Genomic DNA, 22,179 nt, shown 5'->3' with positions numbered 1-22,179 from the left:
GAACTTCGTATAAGATTATTCATATGGTTTCCTCTTTGTTAGCTGTTTCCCCACAAATCAATTATAAGTTCTGGGGCAGGGACAATGTATCATTCACTTTACATTTTCATCTGGACACGTGGAAGGACCTGAAAATGTGATTGTTCACTGATTGACTGTATATGCCATTAGGTATAAAATTAAGTTTTTAAAATTGTACTTTATATAGGTATTTTTTTCTCTTTCTCTTATTACCACCCCTTTGTCTCAGTTGCCACCATTTCTCCCTGGATTATTGGTCTGTCTGCTTTCTCTTTTGTTTCCTTCCAACAAAGTCAAAAAGGATGTTAGATTGATAGTTAATTCATATAATTTCCTTATTGAAATCTTTTATTGCCTTTTCCATTTCCTGAGAATGAATCTTAATACTTTCAAATTTCTTACCAGGGCCTGTCAGTACCTGTATGATCTGGTCTGTGTTTATTAAAAAAAATTTTTTTTTCTTGGGTTTCTAGGGCCTTTATACAGGTGATCCCCTTTGCCTGGAATGCTCTCTCTATCCCCACAATAGACACAACCAGATCCTTCCCTTCTAAGGCCTCTGGCCTTTTGTGATCACCCTATCTAAAGCTGGTCACCTCTGTTAGTGTCTTGTTTAGACATTTATTTCTTTCAAGCACTTGCTACGTATTTGGAAATTTCCATTTGTCTGTATTTTCCATGAGGGAAGACAGTGCCAATCTTGCTCTGCATTTTATCTGTAGTGCCTAATTCAGTGTCTGGCATGTGGTAAGTGATCAATACATATTTGCTTAAAAGCATTATGACAAAAATCTAAAATAAAATATTTTTTCCTTAAATTCCATGTTCCTAACTTACTTTATACAATTGGAATGAGTTCTGAAAAACCAATCACCTACAATGAACAGACGGCAACGTTTTTAGGAAAAAGAGTTTTAAGATTTAGTCTAGTCATAATGATGTCCTGGCTATTATCCTCTGGAATTGGGAAATTAGAAATAACCTCTTCACCTCCCTTTTCTCATTTTACAGATGGAGAAACAATCATAGAAGTTAAATGACCTGCCTGAGATCTCCAAGCTAGTTAGCAGTACAACCAGAACTCGAATTTCTAGTTTGGGGTTCATTTCACTATGCCACCTGTTTGGGAGAAAAATACCTACTAGATTCGTAGAGTCACCAGTCATGTTTAGTTTTAGAATCTCAAAAAGAAAAACACTCAGTCCTAGAGTAAAGGATATAAGAGAAGTTGTCTGTGCTGCTTTTGGGATTTGCCTTTTAAGGGAAGAAAAATGCCCCCTTTTTTGCCCCCCCCCCTTTTTTTTTAAAAAAAAATCCTTTCCCTCTTCATTGCTGGAATACAGATGTGATGGCTAGAACTAGAGCAGTCATGTAGGATCCCTGAAATGGAAATCACAGATACTGAGAATGACAGAGCCAAAAGAGAGTAGTGGCGGGGGTCCTCACGTTGTCAGTCTGCCCTTTTAGTCCTGGAATGCTAGGAGAACTTCTACAGGAGAAGGAAATAAATGTCTGTCCGGTTTTGGGTTCCTTTATTATAGCAGCCTAAACTTATAACATGCCATATAATTTGGTACCTAAAAGTGAAATGCTGTCCTAAGGAAAGCCTAGAATATGCAGCATCCAGCGATCGGGGCAGTGATACAGATATTAATGGCTGGAAATCTGGGACTCATGTGCAAACGTTGTAAAATAATTGGTGATATTGTTATCTGCCGTATGTTGGAAGTGAGACCAGATGCTAACATGCCTTGTAGCTGTCAATATGAGTTTTACAGTCGTGGTGAGAGAGCCGGTGGTGGCATCATTTTATATATTTTTGGAGCTGTTTTTGGTTGTCACAGTAATTGAAGGAGAGAATTTAGTGGACTAGAGGTGGTAATGGTCTTACAAAGTTTAGGACATAGTCTCAGACAACAAATAATTTATCTACATCCATCATGACTTTCAAACTGCTGAAGGGTTCTTGGTAAAAATTTGGGTAATTTATAAGTATACACACCTAATTCTATTTTACACCCAACACACAGATTTTATTTTGCACCGATTTTCCCAGAAAAGTAAATGAAGGGAAGATTTTATGTTGCCTTTGTTGTTGCTGTTGTTTGAGACAGGGTCTCACTCTATCACTCAGGCCCAGTGGTGCCACCTCACCTAAGTGCAACCTCTGCCTCCCAGGCTCAGGCCACCCCCACCTCCACCTCCCAAGTAGCTGGGACCACAGGAAAACACCACCATGCCTGCCTACTGTTTGTTGTATTTTTGGTAGAGATGAGTTTCTGTCATGTTGCCAAGGCTGGTCTTGAGCTCCTGAGCTCAAGCAATTTGCCCGCCTTGGGCCTCCAAAGTGCTGGGCTTATAGGTGTAAACCACTGTGACAGGGCCTTCATATTGCCATATGCCAAACTTTACTGAGTTGTCATCATTTCAGAAGATCATCTACAATAATGCTGCCTATAATGAGTCATCGACATAACACCCTTAATATGAGGCTGCATTTGTGGTTATTGTATCCAGAGATTCTGTGTATAGATGCGACATCTCACTACTTCATTATGTCTTCTGGGGTGGTTGTGTCTGAACGTCTACCATGAAAAATTTCAGAAATTACATGTGCAAATTTCAGATTATGTCCTCAAAAGAAAGAAGCATTCATTTCCTTTCCTTTTTTCCCCTGCTGGCTAATAATAAATATGATGGCTGGAGCCATAGCAGCCATCAGAGGTGGGTCAGGAGATGGAAGCCACAGTTGAAGAAGACAGAGCTATTACACAGAGGGAGGCTGTGTCTCAGCTGCTGCACTCCAACAACCCTGCCTATCCAAACTGTTATGTGAGTGGAAATTAACCTGCATCTTGTTTGAGCCACTGTGTTTCAGGGTTTCCATGTCATATTAGCCTGATGAGATTCCTATCTAATATAGATGGAGGGAGCAAAATGTAAATAAAATCTAGTACAAGCCCCAGAACTTTTTGTTAAATACTCAGGCCCAAAACATTTTCAATGATAAATTTCTAAAAAGCATGATTATAAAATTGAGAACTTGGCAGGATATTTTATTTATTTTTTCCTATCTTTTCCTGTAATCAAGAAGACACAGCCAGGCACAGTGGCTCATGCTTGTTATACCGGCACTTTGGGGGGCAAGGTGGGTGGATCACCTGACATCAGGTGTTCGAGACAATCCTGGCCAATATGGTGAAACCCTGTCTCTACTAAAAATAGAAAAGTTAGCTGGGCGTGATGGTGGGTACCTGTAATCCCAACTACTTGGGATGCTGAGGCAGGAGAATCACTTGAACCTGGGAGGCAGAGGTTGCAGTGAGCTGAGATGGTGCCACTGCACTCCAGCCTAGGTTACAAGAGTGAAACTCCATTTCAAAAAAAAAGATGACGAAGAAGACAGACCTAGCATAAGAAACTTGGGAAGTGAAAAAATAGCAGTATTCTTAGTAAAGATAAAATGCTTTTTATTAGAAATAGTCATACTGTAAGTCCTAATTCATAATTTTAAAAGGCACAGATGTGTAGAAGTTCACAGCAATATTCTTTTGGATAATGTTATGCTTACTTCACACAGTATTGCCTACTGAGAACCTTATATTTTCACATAATGACAGTTACATAATTATGTTGTGATTTAAAGACCAAATACTCTTATGCAGTGCCTAGCTCAGTGCCCTTCACACGGTGGGTTCTCACTAAACACTTAGCTACATGAATTTCATATGATTATATTCCTGAATGGTGTACGACTGTATTGGTTACCATTTTATCAATATATTGTTTATAGAACAGACCAATTTAAATATTTTAACAAAACAGCTCAAGAATTCTAAGTCTATTCATGTTTGTTAAACCAAAATAAGCACCAAAGGAAAACAACAACAACGAAGAAACAAAGACACAAACAAACAAAAAACCCTAGGATCATGGAAACCAAGTGGGTTTCTAAGAGTCAGAGAGAATTCTGAAGACAGAGATGAGAATAGAAGTTGTGGCAGCTGGTTCCCCATTTCAGCGCTTTGTTTTAGCTGACCACATTTCCTCCCTTCTTAGAGAAAATCGATGCACAATGAAATTATCTGTACTCGTCTCTGCTAAATAAATAGGAGAAATCTTTCTAGTTTCCAGACATCAGTGTGAAACGATTGTTCATATGAAGAATTTGGTTTGTTTTTCTTCAACGGCTCTTTCATTTTCCATTTTGCCATCTTAAAAAAAAACCAGTAAAATATTTTAATAAAGTGAATGAAGAGAGACTACAAGGGCCAAATAGAAAACTTAAAAATCATTTAGAGAAAATTTTACTCAAATATATATTGCAGAGATTATTCGGAAACAACAAATGTTTGGATGTTTATTCAAACTTGTAATTTAGAAAGGAAGTTGAATGTAATTAACAATGTAAGGGAGATGAACAGTAAAGATGGCAGTTTTCAGGTGGATGCCTATATTTAGCAGCTAAATGTATCACTTTTAAATGGTATGTCTGAGATTCATGTGCTTACGTCTGCACAGATTGAATCTGTGTAAATATAACTTTATTTACACTGTTGAGACGTGCAGTTAGGAAATTTTACAAATTATGTCTGGTAGTGCATTTAGAATGCCCATGATAACATTTTTACATGTTTAAATGTTACTTTTTTTTTCCTGGGTGTTTTATATCCTGCCTCTAATTTGTATTTAGATTTCAAACCTACTTTGCAGGAGCCATATCTAATTCAGTGTTCTTTGCACCATCGGGCATACTACTTGTACTAAATAACTGTTTATCATCATTGAGTGCCTTAAAGTAAACACAACATAATTTCATCTGCCAAAATCCTGCTACGCATTTATATGCTGCTTTTAAAAACATATAACCCCAAGTAAATCACTTAAACATGGTGTGCTGTACCACGTGGATCTCCTGTCTGCTGATCTTCTTCATATTCTTCCAATGTTGCTTTTGTTTCTACTTCTCCTCCTGTCTACATCAAACCACTATTACTATAAATTCAATTTTGAAAAGATATGTTTTCAGTCTCTGATAAACCTTTACCATTTAGAGAAAAGGTTGAAAGAAAGGAACATCGACACACTCTTACACTTACACACTCCCCCCCCCCCACACACACACACACACGAGGTAAGGGTCATACTCACTACAGAGCAACAACCCAAAGGTAGAGGCATTTAGCCGTGGAATGGTTAGCAACATATGTTTAATTTGAAAAAGATTAGAGAACCAAAGAGATTATTTAAAGTTTTTTAAAATCACTCTTTCACATCTTCCTTTGTTGCATCTTTTCAGTTCTCTCAAAGAAACTTGACAGCTCTGGGAAAACAAAACCCTTCAACATTTCTTGAAGCTTAGAGCCTCAGTCCTCAGAAAAGAACTCTTTCTACGTTGTACACACTTAAAGCCGAGTTGGACTAAAGTACTAAACAACAGCTCAGTAGCAGCTATTTTAAATCATGTAAGATTCATCCAGAGATGCCAAAAAAGCTTAGAACCAGCAGACCCTGATTGTGGGTTAAAAAGAGAGGTTGTCGGGGGAAGGGGGAGGAAGAGGGAAGGTACTTAAATGGATGTTCTTGTCATTGAAATAAAAATCACAATATTCACCTCGTATTTGAATTCACAAAGAATGTTAAAAATAACTTGCATTTGATTCTGTAACCTTTGAAAAAACTTGAAGAATAGTGGCATTATTCTGTTCTTACCAGCCACCAAATAGTTTCAGGCGTAAGCCTTATGCAAAGTGTCTCTCAGATGGGCCATGATTCTTAGAATCATAGATTTATAGACATAGAAGCACCAATGGAAGGTAGTCAGAAACTAACTAGTTCAAGAATCAGAGAATCTTGCTAGGTATCTGTCTCAAATACTAATTGAATCTAAATTGAACAAGCCATGTCATCACAGACTCAATTCCCTTATCTGAAAAATGGGAACAGTTTTCTTAGTCTTGTCTCAAAGATTTTATGTGGCTTATATGAGAGAAAATATGTGAACGTGCTTTGATCTCATAGAGGATGGTGCAGCTAAAAGGTATTTTATTCTAAAATAACTTGTAATCAGGCCAGGTGCGGTGGCTCACGCCTGTAATCCCAGCATTTTGGAAGGCCCGGGGAGGGGGCGCAGATCATCTGAGATCTGAAATTTGAGACCAGCCTGGCCGACATGGTGAAAACCCATCTCTACTAAAAATGCAAAAATTAGCCAGGTGTGATGATGCATGCCTGTAATCCCAGCTACTTGGGAGGCTGAGGCAGGAGAATCACTTGAACCTGGGAGGCGGAGGTTGCAGCGAGCCAAGGACGCACCACTGTACTCCAGCCTGAGCAACAGAGCAAGACTCCATCTCAAATATATATATATATATATATATATATATATATATATATATATACACATACATATATATATATATATATATAAAATGAAATAAAATAAAATAACTTGTAATTAGCAGACATAGAAGATCATGAAGCCCATTTTGGTAAGGTGACACCCACATTTTAATGAACAGCACAACCAGAATTCAAATTTGGATTGATAATAGTCTAGAAAAGGAGATTGTTCTCACATATTCATGGTGAGGCTTTGTCTGCAGAGCCCATGATCTAAACGTAGCCCAGGTGCTTTCCTTCTTCATGTTCTATTTTCTTTTAGGTTAGGAAGTCATTAAGACTTACAGGAATAGGCAAAGACATCCTGCCCACCGAATCTGACGTGCCTAAAACGGTGATTCACAGCTAGCGCTCTTTGGACTCCTAGTGTGAGGGTGGGGGTGGGAGGAGGGATATGGAGTTATTGCCAGAATAATGAACACTAAGCTCTGTCATAGAATAAATTATAGTTTACATGCATTTGCATGTCTATGCTTCCAACGTATGTAGCTGCTATTAAAATTGTTCAGATAAAATTAATCTAAATGCCTCTGGAATTCAGAGTAGCTCTTGGTATTTTATTTGCTTTAAAATTAAAGGATTTTTAAGTATAACTGCTAGGAAAAGAAGCCTGTAGACTTTAAAAATTTGGGGAAGATTTGGCCTAATTTCTTTCTTCCTATGCTAGAATGATATGAGTAGGTAAACTGGAAGACAAATTCAGAGGAACATATTTAAGAGCAAAAGAATTTGACAGCCCGCTCTCCAGTAAAAACTACATGAGATGGCCAGGTACAGTGGCTCACGCCTATAGTTCCAGCGCTTTGGAAGGCCAAGGCAGATGGATCATGAGGGTATGAGCTTAAGACCAGCCTGGTCAACATAGTGAAACTCGTCTCTACTAAGGATACAAAAAAATTAGCCTGGTGTGGTGGTGGTGCGCACCTGTAGTCTCAGCTACTTGGGAGGCCGAGGCAAGAAGAATCACTTGAACCTGGGAGGCGAAGGTTGCAGTGAGCTGAGATCACACCACTGCACTCTAGCCCAGGAGACAGTGTGAAACTCTTTCTGAAATAAACAAATAAATAAAGTATACGAGACCCCATTTATATTTATTTATTTATTGAGATGGAGTCTCACTGTGTTGCCCAGGCTGGAGTGTAATGGTACAATCTTGGCTCACCACAACTTCTGCCTCCCAGGTTGAAGTGACTCTCTTGCCTCAGCCTCCCAAGTAGCTGGGATTACATGCACACATCATCACACCTGGCTAATTTTTATATTTTTAGTAGAGATGGGTTTTCACCATGTTGGCCAGGCTGGTCTTGAACTCCTGACCTCAGGTGATCCACCTGCCTTGGCCTACCAAAGTTCTGGGATTCCATGTGTGAGCCACTGCGTGGGGCTGCCCATTTTTATTTAAAAGATGATTAAGCAAATAATAAAATTATAACTGCTCTTTAGTTAAAGATTGTTATAGTACAAAAATATGTTCATTTATTCTTTGGTTTAGATAGATAGATAGATGGAAGTGTTTTTTTTTTTTTTTTCCTGTTGTTTTTGAGACAGGGCGCTCTGTGGTCCAGACTGCAGTTCAGAGGGTGAATCGCAGTTCACTGTGGCCTTCCTTGATCTCCTGGGCTCAAGGCATCCTCCCCACTCTGCCTCCCAAGTGACTGGGACTACAGGCGTGCATCACCACAACTGGCTAATTTTTTACCTTTATTTTTTGTAGTGGTGAGGTTTCACTTTGTTGCTTAGGCTGGTCTCAAACTCCTGGGCTCAAGTGCCACTCCTGCCTTGCCTTCTCTAAGTGCGGGGATTATACGCATGAGCCATCAACCAGCCTATTCATTGGTGTTCCTGGCTTTTTTTGGTTTCCAGATATTAAAAAATTACCACTAAATTATATGATAAATTTGGTTTTTGTTCAGCCTGAAAAATTGCTTGGAATAACTTGGTAAAACAGTAATCTCTGCAGCTCAGGATTTTATTCATAAAAGCTCAGTGCTTAAGTGTAGATTCATTCTCAATGGATATTGAGAGAGCAGAAGTTAAAAAAAAGAAAATGTATGTTCTGAATCAGGTACGTAATTCTTGCAAATCAGCATTTCCAGGAATCCTCCTAGCAGGATAACGGAAAAAGTTAGGGTAATCTTATTTATTGGGGCTCTGAAGGTTTATAACAAAATGACAATTATACATAATATTTTAAACATGAAAAACGAGTAGAATTATTATTGGGCTAAGTAGTAATAGTAATGGAGCTCAATTTATTGAACTCTTATGCACATTTAAGTTTATACTAACCCTAAAGGGTACTTATTCATATTCCCATTTTGCAGATGAGGAAACTGGAACTCAGAGAAATTAAATAGTATATTAAAACCATAGCGCTTGTAAAGGCATAACTAGAATTCAAACTCAGTTTTAATTCCAAGCTTAGGATGCAGACTTCAGTTATCTGGGATGATGTAAAGGCAAGAGGGAAATTCAAATAGTTTTTGGTGCCAGTTGGACCTAATGTATGTAACCAGTAGTTTAGTGGTAGGTCCAGGTTTTATGGCATCTAAAGTATATAAAAATTTAAGAAATTTAGGGGCTTATGCAAGTGAGGGGTCCATTGACCTTCCTGATAAATTCATCTTGGAGTTGGTTTCAGGAATCCAGCCAATAACTAATATAGGCCCTTTATTCTAGACACGATTCTAGCCCTAACCTGAAATCAAGAATGCCACTAGGCATTTGTGCTAGTACAGTGGTCCTCAAACATCTCCCTGCCCCTGGCTTTTTTCCCCCGATCTAACTTATTAGAGGATATAACAAAGTTCCTTCTGTAAGAGTGGCTCATTAAGACATGGGTTCCCAGCAGTAAATGTCACTGCTCTGAGTCGGGACTCACAGCTTGAGGATATGAGAGTTTGGTTTTCTTCTTAAGACGAATACATTCTTTATTCAGCACCCTAATTATTTATTGCCTGTCTACTATGAACTAGGCATGTAGCTAGTTTCTAGATTGCAACAGAGAATCAGAGAGAGAATTCCTACCCTAATGAAACTTCTAATTCTTGGAATGTCTATCAGGTATACAATTTCTCAAATACAGTATATAGGTTTAAAAGTCCGTGTATTCCATGACTTTCTTTTTCCATTACCATACATACAATCTATTATGTTGTTTTTTCTGTGAAAAGTATTTTAATTCATTCCTAATTCTCCTTTTCTGCCAGGTCCTTCTCTCTTCAAATGTGGATTATTGGAAATTTTTCTTTAAAGTTTCTTTCTTCTTTTAACAAGTATTTATTGCATACCAGGCATGCATCAGATAGAGAGCTAAGTTTTAATCTTTCTTTCTTATTTTTTTTTCTTTCTTTTTTTTCTTTGAGGCAGAGTCACACTCTGTCACCAAGGCTGGAATGTAGTGGCACAATCTTGGCTCACTGCAACCTCTGCCTCCCGGGTTCAAGCGATCTTCTGCCTCAGTCCCCTGAGTATCTGGGAGTATAGATGCCACCACACCTGGCTAATTTTTTTGGTACTTTTAGTAGAGACAGGATTTCACCACATTGGCCAGGCTGGCCTCAAACTCCTGACCTTGTGATCCACCTGCCTTGTCCTCCCAAAGTGCTAAGATTGCAGGTATGGACCACCGCGCCCAGCCCAGGTATTGATATTTCTAAATACTCTTGATTTCCTCTCCAGCTCATCCTACGTAATAATAATATGACACTGCTCATGTCACTTAGAGCTTTTAGAGGCTTTTTCCCAGAGTAATAAGACTGAACATGATGAAGCTGAGTATGATGAAGAGCAAGGCCAGGTACGGTGGTTCAGCCCTGTAATCCCAGCGCTTTGGGAGGCGGAGGCAGGCAGATAGCTTGAACCCAGGAGTTGGAGATCAGCCTGGGCAACATGGCAAAACCTCGTCTCTACAAAAAACACAAAACAGTTGGCTGGGTGTGGTGGTGCATACTTGTCCCAGCTACTCAGGAGGCTGAGGTGGGAGGATTGCTTGAGACCAGGAGGTGGAGGTTGCAGTAAGCTGAGGTCGTGCCTCTGTACTCCAGCCTGGGTGAAAAAGCCAGACCCTGTGTCAAAAAAAAAAAAAAAAAAAAAAAAAAAGACAGGAATGCTTTTGAATTTGTGTCACCCTGAGAAAGGGGCAGCTGGCATTGATCTGAAACCTGAGGCCTGCCTGGATGAGCTGTATACGGGGCCTGTACTGGAAAGCTGAAGCCTGGAAAATGTGAGAGGAGGGTACATTCATCCTCAGCTCCTAGGCCTGTCACTACTGGATGTGTGATCAGTGATCAGTAAGTATTTATTAACTGATTGATCCCAGCACATACTGAGTGACAGCACTGTTCCTGGCATCTAGCCCTGTAGCAGTCCTCTAGTCCAGATTTATGCCGTTTCGTCGGTGATCTTGGACATGTTACTGCATATGCAGTTTCTCTCGTGAGCCTCATCTCTTCCTCCTGCCCTAAAACAAATTTCTTGATAGCACAGGTTTTGTTCCTCAATAATATTGAGTGTTATGCTACCCATATTAACTACTTCCATATAGTAAGTCCGGTATGGTGTGGTGGTAAAATTGCAGGCTTGGGGCTTTAGCCTTCTGGGATTTTATTTCTGAATCTGCTGTTTACTGGCTGTGGTACCCTGGGCAAGTTAATTTACCACTGTAGGACTCAGGGTTTGTATAAGTAAACTGAGGACAAATTATAGTATAGACGGGGTTTCGTCATGGTGCCCAGGCTGGTCTCCAACTCCTGGGTGCAGCCCTCCTTATCCATGGGGTCCACCTCTATAGATTCAACCAACAGTGGTTCACACATGTTTTAAAAATAACAATACAATAAAAAAAAAGCCAGCATTTTGAAGATGTTCACGTTATTGACTAACTTTCTCTCATTTCCCATAGCTCCTGGTATAGTTGGACAAAAGATAAGCATTCATTAAGTACCTAATTGCACCCAATAAATATTGGACAATTCATGGCAACAAATAACACAATTATTCCCAGAAGAATGCGCAGGGTGCATCTGAAACATGCTGCTTATTCTTTCTGCAGTCCATTACTAGCACCGACTTTATCCCGTTCTCCTGGCCCCTGCCTCTCATGTTTCACGTGAAAAGTCACCAAATGCTCTGGATTCTTACTTTCCAATTTCTCCCAGATCAGTTCCTCCCCTCTTTCTGCTGTCCTTCGCCTCTGCACTATAGCAACAGCTGCTTGCTGCATGCAACTCCCCTCATGGGGTCACTGCTCAGACTCCCCTCCTTGGATTCTATCCTCCCACCACTGCCAGGTTTGCTCTCTCCAACAACATTTTTCATCATGTCTTTCCTCCACTGCTCATTTACTTACCTAATAAAGTCCACACTCCTCAGCTTAGTTTTTAAGGCTCTCCATAAATCTCTTTTCACCTTTCCTAGCACCATTTAGGTTTAACTTTTGGCTCCACGGGCTCTTGGCAATCGTCTGGAAATCTTATTCATCACCCTCTTGAAACACTCTTCTTACTTCTCTGGAGTTCAGCTTCTGCCATTTTCCTCACTTATAATATCCTTTCCTAGTCTCCCCGTTAACACAAATTCTGCCCATCCTTCGAGATAGAGGTAAAATTCTGTTTTATCCAGAAGGTTTTTTTCCTCTGCATCAGCCAACAATGAACAACTTATTTACTTTAATCCTGCAATGGATGTTTATTGAGTGTTTATTATATGCCAGCAAATATTCCAGGTGTTCAGATCACCAATACGAATAAGTGTCAGTTTCTAGTCTAGAGAATCTCGGTTACCTTCTACCTAATTCCTATAGCACTCGTGGGATCACTTGTTTTGGCACCAGTTGTATTTTGCTTCTTTTCTCCAACTATCTTAGTTCATCCAGGCTGCTCTAACAAATACCTAAGACTGGTTAATTTATAAATAATAGAAATGTATTTCTCACAGTACTGGAGGTTGGGAGGTTGAAGATCAAGACGCTGTCAGCGGATCTGATGTCTGGTAAGGGTTCCCTCTCTACTTGCAAGAAGTTGTCTTCTTAGTTCTTGCAAATGACCTGAAATGGTGGAAAGGGCAAGGCAGCTCCCTTCGACCACTTTTATAAGGGTACTAATCTCATTCATGAGGGCTGGCTTAGCAGGCGACCTAAACCCCTCCTAGAGACTCCACCTCTTAATATTATCTCACTGGGGAGTAAGTGTCAACATATGAACTTTGAGGGGTTAAACTCAGACCACAACTGTGACTGACAACACTTTGAGATGAGGAAACCGGTTGAGGAAGGCTGCGTGACTAACTCAAGTGAGGAAACGATCTGCACTGTTTTTGCGGTTCCTGAAAAGCAGAACCGTGTCAGTATTTTACTGGTGATGCTAACGGTACCTAACAGATTAAACACGGAATTTGACTTGAGTGAATGAAAACATTCTGATTTCCTGTATAGATTTTATATTTTGCTTTTGCAACTTTTGCAGCCAGATGCAACTTAAAGATCATTTTGATTTTAATACCACCAAAACGGATCCATGAACCTGATAGCCAGAGAAATGCTGTAGCTAGAGGTGTCTCCAAACGGTCAATAGAAGTCTCTCAAATAAAGTCCGTAAGTGCACCACAGCACTATGAGGAGATGTGCTTGTGTTAGCTTTGCCCTTGGGCAAACTTAACGCTAGAATTTTAATAACAAACAGACACAAGTGTCTGATTTAATTTACAGTTTCCAAATATGGAGAATATGTATATTTGAAATAGACTTTCCTTTGGGCATTACTGACACAGGTAATGGCAAGGTAGGCATATTTACATAAGTAGAAACTGTTTTTAAAGCAGAAAAAATACAAACATTCCTGAAAAAACAAAATCTTCTTCCTGGAGAAAAATCTCAATAGAAGAGAACTCTAATCGGGGCTTATAAAAGTTTAACACAGAATGATGTTAAACATTACATATCTTTTCTCTACATTCAAAATAATTTTCTTTGAAGATGTATGGCATTCTGCTTTTTCTTTCTTTATATTTTTAAAAGGTTAATTTTATCTCAAAAGATATACATCTTTTTCATTAGTAGTTTGCTACCTATTAAGCATATTGAGATGAATTTGATAACAAGAATTTCAAGTGAAGGAAGGAGAATAATGTGAGGAGAATACCTACAGTAAATACTTGAACTGCAAAATAGCTGATCAGGGTTTTTATATCATAACTTTTATTATTCCTGGACCATTCTCATTAGACATTAATTCCCATAGGTTCAAAAGTTATTCTGCATGCCTATATGTTTTAAACTTGCTTTCAACTATTAACAAAACACACAAATATTAAATGAAATGTACTAGATGATACAAGGAGACAAAATAAACTTGCAAATCTGCTTAATTTTACTTCTTTAGCTTTTATGTAATTGTCTAAAAAGGAAACAGAGAAAATTCTTTGTCCAATTAAACTGGGAAGACACAGTGAGTGGCAGCTCCATGTTTTTGCTCTTCTCAGTCATCGGTTATACACTGAGATGAAGATACATTTTTAGTTATTAGCATTCAACTCACATTATGCTTAGCTTCCCTTATCACACATCTCATCAACTTCACTGTCAAATAAATATCAACCCATGTTTTAGAAAAGTAATGTCAAGTAATTTGAAAGTTGCAAAGAAAATCATGGCAAAAGTTAGAACATTTAGACCAGTGGTGTACTGGTCTTACTACTGGCTCCACCCTTCCCCCACCAGTATATAAAGCCCTGATGTGTAGCGTTTGCTGATTTCCTTGGGGTAAATACTCTCATCAGAATAGACTTCAAGCTAACAACAGGATGTCACAAAAAATGGAGTTAAAGATATTTTGTACATTATGTTAGGAAGTACACTTTAGAGACGAGGTGTGGTGGCTCATGTCTGTAATCCCAGTTCTTTGAGAGACCGAGGTGGGCAGATCACTTGAGGTTAGGAGTTCAAGACCAGCCTGGTCAACGTGGTGAAACCCCGTCTCCACTACAAATACACAAATTAGCAGAACTTGATGGGGCACACCTGTAATCCCAGCTGTTTGGGAGGCTGAGGCATGAGAATAGCTTGAACAAGTGGAGGTTGCAGTAAGCCAAGATTGCACCACTGCACTCCAGCCTGGGGGACACAAGACTCTGTCTGAAACAACCAACCAACCAAACAAAAAACAGTACACTTTAGAATGTCCATGTTGACATTTTTACTAATATTAGGTCCCTTTCCCAGTACTTGGTTTATCTTACCTCTCTAATTTGTATTTAGATTTCAAGCCTACTTGTTTGAAGGGAGGGGAGCCATGCTCGCTTCAATTAGAAAATCCGTGCCTGAAACGGCCACCCTTATGAGGTATGACTGTGAGTTGCAAGCTATGGTATTTAAAATTTGTTACATTTTAGTTTATTTTTTGAATAGTGATAACCTGAAAAGGTTCTAATTCAAAAGATATAAAAAGTATGAGAAGGCTCTCTTTTTACCTCTGTCCCCTAACCACCCAATGTTCTTCCTGGAAACCACTTGGTTAGTTTCTTGGGTATCTATGTACCCAAGAAACTAACAAAGTTGTTTATCTCCAGGGAAGAGCACTGATATTCTATACAAATGTATATATTCCATCAGCCCCATTTTTGTTTAAGGGACAAGTTCTCACTGTTGCCCAGGCTGGAATGCAGTGGCACCATCATAACTGCTTGTAGCTTCTAACTCCTGGGCTCCAGAGATCCTCCCGCCTCAGTTCCTGACCCTCCCCAGTAGCTAGGATTACGGGCCTGAGTCAAGATGCCTTCCCCAGCCCCCAGTTTTAAAAACGTAAATGTAGCATACTATACATACTGTTTTGCATCTCGTTTTTTTGGCTAATATAAATTGAAAAATGTTTAATATTTATAGATGAAGACATTTTTATTCTTTCATATTTGCATAAATACTACACTATACGGTTGTTCCATGACGTGTTTAAACTTCTATTGATGTCTTCTCTATTTAGGTTCTTCCTGTCTTTTGCTTTTACACACATACACTATAATATATCCTACATAGATGTAGTTTTTCACATGTATGTGTATAATCCTAAAAACATTCTCAAATTAATTCCCAGAGCATAATTTCAATTTCAGAGGATTTGTATGTTTGTATTATTTTTATTTTTTTATTTTTGAGACGAAGTCTTGCACTGTTACCTGGGCTGGAGCGCGATGGTGCAATCTTGGCTCACTGTAACCTCTGCCTCCTGGGTTCAAGCGATTCTCCTGACTCAGCCTCACGAGTAACTGGGATTTTTGGGGGCCTGCCACCACACTCAACTACTTTTTTTTTTTTTTTTTTTTTTTTTTGGTATTTTTAGTAGAGATGGGTTTCACTGTGTTGGTCAGTCTGGTCTTAAACTCTTGACCTCATGATCTACCTGCCTCAGCCTCTCAAAGTGCTGGGATTACAGGCATTAGCCACCACACCCAGCCCAATTTTTAAAATTTAAATTTTTTTTCCTGCTATTGTCAAATTGATTTCCATGGAAGTGGAAGAGATTTAGTTTCTCCATAACTTCAACAACATAGTGTCATATCCAACTTTTGGATCTTTGCCAATCTGATACATTAAACAAAGTCTGGGTGATTTTGATTTTATTTTTCAGATTAAGAGTGAGATCATCCATCTTTTGTTTTATTTAAATGTGTTTTCTTTTCTATGATATAACTGTACATTTCCTTTACCCATGTTTTATTGGGTTATTTTTTAAATATTAATTTATGGTATAGATGAGTTATAGAGTCAAACTATTATTCCATCTCTCTCTCCGTTTCTCTCTCTCTGTCTGTGTATATGCATGCCAATATTACAATGCTTTAATTTTTGAAGCTTTATAAGATGTTTAATAACTGGGAGGTCTAGTTCCCTCTTGGTGCCTTTCTTTTTAAGACTTCCTGACTCTATTTGGTTGTTTATTTTTTCATATAAACAGTTTGGCATCGGCTTATCTTGTTCTAAAAATACTTTGATTAATATTTTGTTTTTGCCCCTTTTCCTCTTGAAAAATCAGCAAACAAGTACGTATTAAAGACAGAAAGAGTATAGCTTAAACCATATACAAAACATAATTTCTTAAGCTATGCATCACTTACACTACAGGACAATCCTGAGATTCTACATCTCCTTGAGATGTGCTGCTGTCCCTCCTGATGCCACATGAGACACCTACACATGTACACTCACCAAATGGAGAAGAAGAGAATTGACATGTTATATTTATAATGTTCCTCCAGTAATGTTTCTTCCTACCCCCTTCGATATATTACTTGATCATTATCAACCAGCAATTCTTTTTCCCTTTTCTCAAGTTTCTTGATTCTACCATCTCATCAATTCCTAGCACTGATTTTATTAAGTCAGTACATATGTAAAAATACATTTATTATACAAGTATGCATCTCATTTGGATGCCAATGACAATATCTTTTCAATACTGCCCACAGCAGACAGAAGTTAATACACATAAGGGAAGGACTACTAAATCATACTGTGTATTTTGTATACTCAGCCAAAAGAGAAGAAGAATTTAATTCATCCACATCATCTTTTCCCATGTCTCAGTAGCCTGACACCTTCCTCAATCACCTAACTAATGTGTGGAAAGAATGAAAACTCTTTGAGAAATCAGTGACCCAGAAAGTTAAAAACCAAAAATTATGAAGCATCAAATGACATGCTATTTATCATTTTTCTTCTACATAAAATCCACCACTTACAGACTCTGCTTAGTGGCTATATATAAAAAGATTCTGTGGCTGAGTAGTTTATATGATTTTAATATGATATATAGGTAAGTGTAAGATATTTTTATTACAAAATGATTACTTTCTTATTAAAGAAGCCTTAAGAATAGAGAAAAGTAGGAACAAATCTGTGATTCATTCATGTTTCTAAATTCAAGTACAACCACTCTTTTGACTCTTTTGAAATCGTAATTTTTCCTGGATATATTAGATATATAATTTTATCCTGTACAACATATTAAAAGCATTTTTCTTTTTATAATATATTTTAATTGTGAATAGATTTAAAGGATGGAAAATAATATAACATTTTCCACATCGCTATAAAGTATAATTAGCCACAAGAGACAGTGTAATATAGCAGTAAGTGCATAGCTTTAAAGTCAGACAGATATGGATTCATCAACTGCATGCGTTTCTCTCTGTATGTTCTTCACTTTTTTCCCCACTGATTGAATCACTGATTTTTAGCTGAGTACATGACCTTCTAGAATAAAGATGACGTTTCCTTGCTTTTCTTGCAGCTAGCAGTTCTATCCAATGTGATGTGAATAAAATGCTGTGTGAAACTTTCTAGCTTACTTTAAAAGTGAGGGCATATATTCTTCTTTGTCCCTTCCTCCTTTCTGTTGACTGGAATGCATACACACAGACTGGAGCTCAAGTAGCCACGTTGGTCCCAGTGGTGGGCAAAATCCTGAGATTGGGGAATAAAAAGCTGGAAAAGCTTGGGTCTCTCAGGACTTTGTGGAATGCCATATTTGGGCCAGACTACCTATCATGGACTTGTTATGAGAGCCATTGTATTAGTCAGTTTTCACCTTGCTAAAGAACTGCCCAAGACTGGTAATTTCTTAAGGAAAGAGGTTTAATTGATTCAGAGTTCTGCAGGGCTGGGAAGGCCTCAGGGAACTTACAATCATTGCAGAAGGGGAAGCAGGCAAGAAAGAGCATGAGTGTGAAGGAGGAACTGTCAAGCACTTAGAAAACCATCAGATCTCATGAGAACTCGCTTGCTATCACAAGGACAGCATGGGGGAAACTGCCCCCACGATCCAATCATCTCCCTCCAGGTCACTCCGTTTACATGTAGGGATTATGGGGATTATAATTCAAGGTGAGATTTGAATGGGGACACAGAGCTAAATTATATCAGAAACTTTAAAAGGTGCTTAAGTTCCAGTTAGGGTGTGTGTGTATGTGTGTGTGTTGTGGAGGGCGGCACTGGTGTTTCTATGTCACTCACAGCTTTATCAAACCCTAACCAATATGATTGCTTTTAGTACTAAACAATAGGTAAATAGTCATTTATCCCAAAAGGATATGTATTGTTTCCGTCTAAAAGATTAAAAGAACAACAACAACAAAAAAAAAACCAACCAAACAAAGAAAACCCCAAAAGGCAGCAGGCAATACCAGGGAGGCTTGTTGGCTAACTACAGCCACTGGGGGCCTAGATTACTTTTCTTGCTTACTTTGTCATTCTTATCATTTGCTTCTAATCCCTTCATGATCCCAAAATGGCTGCTTCAGCCTCCAGTATCATCTACTCTTGTAAAAAATGCTCAAAGGCAAGAAAAAATGGAGCAGGAAAAGAAAGGAAAAAAGGTTTGAGGAAGTGATTTTCAAGAAGCCCCGAGAAACTTTATTCTTAAATCTTACTGACAGGAATTATACCACATGCCCATCCCTAGACTTACTACTTCCAAGGAGATTGGAAGCACTTTTATCAGCTTGGACTATTCTTGATTTATCTTCTGGGGCTGGGTACCTTTCTTCTCAAAATCAGGGCTCTTTAGCAATAAAGAAGCAAGAAAGTTGAGTCATTAGCCGTATCTGTCACCCTAAGCATACAACCTTGGCTTTGGGGCATTCTCTGTGTAATGGGGTGACAGTAATGCCTAACTCTTAGGAAATCAAAAGAGATGCCATTTGAAAGGAGCTAGTAAAATGCATCGCACACACTGGATGCTCAATACACAGTAGTTATTATCACTTTCATTATTTCATTAAATTGATGTATGATAGTTTCCTTAACTGATCCTATGCCAAAAATATTTAGATTATTTGTTGCTTCCTTGGGTATTATAGACATAAAACTCGAAATTGGTATTTTTTTTGTTATACAACTTTTTTTTCTTTCACTGCTAAAGATTCTTTCCTTGAGTTTATTCATAGAAGTATAATTACTGGGTCATTCAATACTGATGGAATACATTGTGATCCTTCTGCAATATTACAGAAATTACATATGAGTCAGAAAGTCAAACAGTTCTTACACCTACCCAGGCAAGTATACTGTACATTACCTAAAGGCAGATTCAGCTTTTGGGAATCAGGAATACACACAAACAGAATCAACTGTGAGACATGTTCATTTTGCCATGATTCCAAAACTTTTGCTTGCAAATATGTCAATGTGGCATAACAGAAAGTTCATTGAATTTGTCTTCAAATATCTGGGTTTTGGTCTCTGCCTTGTTACTGTCCATGTGACCTTGGGCATAAGCATAATAATCTCTGCGACTCCATTCACCCATGTGTAAAATGGGCATAATAAAAATGACCTACCTCCCTGAAATGAGTAAACACAAAGGGAAATGCTTTGGAAATTGTAAAAAACTATAGACATATAAGATGTGATTATTAGTATCTATGGAAACAATCTGAGATAGAAAAAAAGGAATGCTTTAAACTTAATAAAGCAAATACTTCTGTGTTCCAGACACAGTTCTCAGCTCTTGTTATATACCTCATTTCTTCACAACAAACTAAAGAGATAAATACCCCCCTTTTTTTTTGAGACAGGGTCTCACTCTATTGCTTAGGCTAGAGGTTGCAGCTCACTGCAACCTCTGCCACCACACCAAGCCTACATACCATTAATATGGCCACTTTCCAGATGAAGAAACTGAGACACAGAGAAATTAAATACCTCTCCCATAGTCACTGTGGATTTGAAGCCACAGTTTGTCTCTAGAAATCATGAGCTGAACAATAAAACTACACTGTCTGTCTTGTCAAATGTTGAGGATGAACAACTCTTTCTTCTATCTTAACTTCAAGTCAGAAGACTCTCACTTGAGAAGCAGCCTGCATAGCCAGCATTTCCTGTTTCTGTAAATAGTGGCTCCTGAGTATAACCACATTGGCTTCACACAGTGTGGAGCTTGAAGTGAGGGCTAACAGAGTATCAGGCACAGGTGGGGCTAGTTTTCTCTTTTGTGGTTCGGAATATTAGATGTGTACTAATATAGAGTTTTGCATGTGATCAGACAGGATGCGGACTAGAGAGAAAAGAGCAATCAGATCTACTGCCAGGATACAATGTGGAGGGTGGCGTTTGTTTCTGAGGTGCTCATCAAATCTTTGCTAACAGCCTCTACTGCCTCTCTGCAGCTTCACATTGCCCTTCCTGCTCTTCATTTCCCTTCATGCGTTCCTACTCTTGCCTGCTTGGCTAGCGCCTGTCACGCAGAAATTAACTCTCCATCCTTCCTCGCTAAAAACCTAGTCTCAATCACTTTTCTCTTTAAAGGAATTTAATCAATGCATTTATTGATTACCTAAGGTGTTAAGTATGGAAATGAAGCAATGTGCTAACTTTCTTCCCAGAGATAGATACATTTTAACATCTAGTGGGCGGTAGCTTAATTCACTGATGCTAAAGTTTTAGGCATTCACAGAAACTGGCAGATGTGAATTACTGGGTGGGATTTGCAACGCCCCTCAAACTGCCAGCTGAACCTTCTCTGTCTCGAACAGGAAGCAAACAAGAGAAAGAGGTATGGTCAGAGAAGGGAAAAAGGCATCTCCGGGAGATGGAATATTAGTCTGGTTTTCTCTAGAAAAGCAAGGGCCAGCTCTTCATCTGTTCCTTGCAGTGAGCGGTGGCAGTCACCAATGAGACATTCACAGTCTGCTCAGGATTTCTCACCTGGGTGCTTTCTCTCCCTCCCAGCACTTCCTCTTTCTCCTTTCCTGAAATGGGGACATGGGGCTAAAGCAGCGGCAGCAGCCAGTATGTTGATAGCGGAGACGAAAGGGTGCGTTAATCCGAAGCATCTTGGTTTTGACATTCTTAAACCAAAAACCACTAACAAGGTCTATGTCTGGGTGTGAAATTATGTAGGTAAAGAGAATAAGAAGTCTTAGTTTAAGCTACTCTTTTGTTGTTACTTGTAGTAGAACATGATTCTTAATCAATATGACCTCTGGCTGAAATGGCTAAAGGCATTTAAAATAGCCTTCAGTGAGTAACTTGCATCTTCTCTGTCTAAAAATAGCAAAGTATTTCCTATTTATTAACCACGCACCATATGTGAGATATTGTGTCTGCACCACTGAGATGGCACGTAGAGTATATAAACACCTGACAGAGGGGACGTGAAACTTTGGTAGCTCGAGCCATTTGCTTAAAGTCATAATGTTAGTAAATGAAGAGGTTGGGTGTGAACTCAGGCCTTCTCCCACAGGGTCTATACATTTTCCCACGTAGCTTTTCTGTCTTTCTCCTAACTAGGGGTAGAGTGATTACATTCCCTAGTTAATCAGATTATTCCCATTTACTTCATAGGGACTTCACACAGGATTACATTCCCAAATAGAAGTTGGCCCATGTTAGACTTAGAAGAATTTTCATGATTATGGAAAACATTTCTTACAATTAAATATTATTTTGTCAGACGATCAGAGTTCACTGTAAAACTAGCCTTATTCATGAGAACGTACGGGGCTCCCACTGCAGACTCTAAGAGTCAGGTGATACTTTGCAGGAGTGATAGGAGGTGTTGCATAAGAAACAGGAAGAAAATGCCTGAATCTAAATAACAAAGAGTCTTGGAACAAGACACGCATTTGGGCCCTTTTGTTCTCTTTAGCAGTTTTTTTTTTTTTTTTTTTTTTTTTTTTTTTTTTTTTTTTTGAGACGGAGTTTCGCTCTTGTTACCCAGGCTGGAGTGCAATGGCGGGATCTCGGCTCACCGCAACCTCCGCCTC

At 38.8% G+C, this 22,179-nt stretch overlaps 1 protein-coding gene across 2 annotated transcripts in view; it reads right to left on the bottom strand.

Annotated features, from left to right (window-relative positions):
- The window catches only part of ADGRL2 (adhesion G protein-coupled receptor L2), a 682,132-nt gene that overhangs the window by 454,579 nt on the left and 205,374 nt on the right, over positions 1-22,179 (bottom strand). The gene's annotated exons all lie outside the window — the stretch shown is intronic.

Source organism: Saimiri boliviensis, chromosome 11 (genome assembly GCF_048565385.1).
Source record: "Saimiri boliviensis isolate mSaiBol1 chromosome 11, mSaiBol1.pri, whole genome shotgun sequence".
Classification (NCBI taxonomy): Eukaryota; Metazoa; Chordata; class Mammalia; order Primates; family Cebidae; genus Saimiri; species Saimiri boliviensis.
Note: the sequence above shows the minus strand (reverse complement) of the source record. Positions and strands in the feature narration are given on the sequence as shown.